The 2,315-nt window shown below is 36.1% G+C and overlaps 1 protein-coding gene across 1 annotated transcript in view; it reads left to right on the top strand.

Moving 5' to 3' along the window:
• The window catches only part of LOC137616977 (uncharacterized), a 561,322-nt gene that overhangs the window by 434,406 nt on the left and 124,601 nt on the right, over nt 1-2,315 (top strand). The window lies entirely within an intron of this gene.

Here is a 2,315-nt window from a genome sequence, read left to right as displayed (position 1 = left end):
AGGAAGTTAAACTTGCTAGTTCTGCATTTGTTCACCTGGCAAAGAAATAGTACAGGTGAATCTTCATGTAGGATCATAGCTTACCATTGCAAGTCACACTTCTTCCCTCTACTGAGTCCATCTTGTAGAATATTCCGTAGGTGTCCAGAATAGATTGGGAACAGTAGCCATCTTGTTGTTTTTTTGCATTCTTTTTCTTCTTCTTCTTCTTCTTCTTCTTCTTCTTCTTCTTCTTCTTCTTCTTCTTCTTCTTCTTTTTTTTTTGGGGGGGGGGGGGGTTCTAGTTATACATATTTTGTATTTTCTATCAAGTTTTGAGGAGTCTTCTTTAGAGAACACATCATACTAGAAGTCAGACTTGTTTCTTCTGCATTTGTCCACCTGACAAAGAAACAGTACAGGTGAATCTTTATCAAGGGAACAAAGCATACTAAAGAAAGTCAGACTTCTTCCCCCTGCTGAGTCCATCCTGTAGAATATTCCTTATCCAGAATAAATTGGTAACAGTCACCATCTTGTTGGTTCCCCGCTCACATTTTCCTCTTTTTCTTCTTCTTCTTCTTCTGGACATCTAGTTCCATATATCATTTTGAATTTTTTAGTTTTATTTTTTTTGTGTGGGGAGAGGAAGGTAGTTTATATGTTTTATGGATCTTTTAGTTTTTATATATTTTAATATTTTAATATAATTTTATTCGCTTTATTTTTTACTCTTCCCATTGAATTAACCTGTTTATTTCTGGTGTTGTAGATAAAGCTGCCTCCTTAGCATCTCTTCTTAGAATTTCTCCTTGGGTACCACATATTCTTCCTCATCCATTAGTTTGATATTCACTTCTGTATTTCCTGTTCCCTCAAAATGGCTTATAATTTCTTTCACTTGTCCTTTTTGAACTTATAATAGGTTTGTTTTCTTCTTCCATATTCCCTTTTCTCTCTCTATCATATTTTCATACTTTTGAACGAACTCTTCAACTATTCCTGTCACGTGTGACCTCTCGTATTCCAGTTTTCCCCGTATTCTAGCTAGGGCTGAATCCTTAGCACCTCTTCTTAGAATTTCTCTTGGTACCACATATTCTTCCTCACCCATTAGTTTTATATTCACTTCAGCATTTCCTGTTCCCTCAAAATGGCTTATAAGTTCTTTCACTTGTCCTTTTTGAACTTCTACTGGGTTTGTTTTCTTCTTCCATATTCCCTTTTCTCTCTCTATCATATTTTCATACTTTTGAACGAGCTCTTCAACTATTCCTGTCACGTGTGACCTCTCGTATTCCAGTATTTCCCGTGTTCTAGCTAGGGCTGAGTCCTTAGCACCTCTTCTTAGAATTTCTCTTGGTACCACATATTCTTCCTCACCCATTAGTTTGATATTCACTTCAGTATTCCCTGTTCCCTCAAAATGGCTTATAAGTTCTTTCGCTTGTCCTTTTTGAACTTCTACTGGGTTTGTTTTCTTCTTCCATATTCCCTTTTCTCTCTCTATCATATTTTCATACTTTCGAACGAGCTCTTCAACTATTCCTGTCACGTGTGACCTCTTGTATTCCAGTATTTCCCGTATTCTAGCTAAGTCTGAGTCTTTAGCATCTCTTATCAGATTTTTCGCATTGCTGCATATTCTTCTAACATCAACTTTCTTCATATTAGTTTGATGTCCGACAACATTAACTTTTTCCTCGAATTCTTGAACCCTTTGTTTTACTTTACCTTTTTTTCCTTGTATAGCAATTCTCTCCTTCCTCCTTATTTCTTCAATGGCTTTCCATAATAGATTCGTATTTTCCAATTAAACCTTCTACAACAGTCTTGTTTCTATTATAGATTTTTTTTCTCATCCACCAAATCTATAACGAGTCCTTCCTTCTGGGCCTTATAGATCGTGATTCATTCTCAGACATTCCTCTTGCATGGGAAATAAGTGTTCCGGAATCTAAGACGGAACAATAGTAACAACATAAAAGCTTACCTTGTGAAGCTCCAATAAGATCCTCCATCAAATCTATTAACGAGTCCTTCCTTTTGGGCCTTTATAAGATCGTGATTCATTCTCAGACATTCCTCTTGCATGCGAAATAAACGTTCCGGAATCTAAGACGGAACAATAGTAACAAAATAAAAGCTTACCTTGTGAAGCTCCAATAATATCCTTAAAAGTTTGTTCCAATTCAGAAACAATTTTAGGATCCAAACCGTCACCACAATAACAATTACCCTTAAAAAACTCCATATTCAATCTAACTTCTTTCTGCCCATCACCACCTTTAGTTTTAAAAAACGGAGTCTTCACTGAAGTCTTCCGAATGTCTTCA

Source organism: Palaemon carinicauda, chromosome 23 (genome assembly GCF_036898095.1).
Source record: "Palaemon carinicauda isolate YSFRI2023 chromosome 23, ASM3689809v2, whole genome shotgun sequence".
In the NCBI taxonomy this organism is placed as follows: Eukaryota; Metazoa; Arthropoda; class Malacostraca; order Decapoda; family Palaemonidae; genus Palaemon; species Palaemon carinicauda.
This window is presented reverse-complemented; position numbering and strand designations above follow the sequence as displayed.